Below are 378 nucleotides of genomic sequence, written 5' to 3' on the forward strand. Positions count from 1 at the left end.
TCAAGGGGATGTGATGGGCTGGAGTCAGCGGTTTTAAATGGCTTTTAGTTCTCTTGTTTTTTGTTTCCATGGCAACAGTAACATCAACATTTTTGCCTTAAGTATACAACACTTCGGTTCTGTTTAGAGTACTTCCCATCACCCACTTGCTTTATCAACTTACTTGCCCTCAGGCAAAGACCTTACCCATTCTGCTGAAAATGTTCCATGGAAGGCTACCAAAGACCGTTTCATTTCTCATGTCAAAGGTTCTTTCTTTCTTCATCTTCATCTTCCTTCCCTAGTGGTTATACAATTAATCAATGCCACTTTCTTGAAACTTTTACTCCTTGTTTTTCTCATTCTCCTGGTCCTTTTTTAACCTCATCATTGCTTCCT

Source organism: Pipistrellus kuhlii, unplaced genomic scaffold, assembly GCF_014108245.1.
Source record: "Pipistrellus kuhlii isolate mPipKuh1 unplaced genomic scaffold, mPipKuh1.p scaffold_m20_p_3, whole genome shotgun sequence".
Classification (NCBI taxonomy): domain Eukaryota; kingdom Metazoa; phylum Chordata; class Mammalia; order Chiroptera; family Vespertilionidae; genus Pipistrellus; species Pipistrellus kuhlii.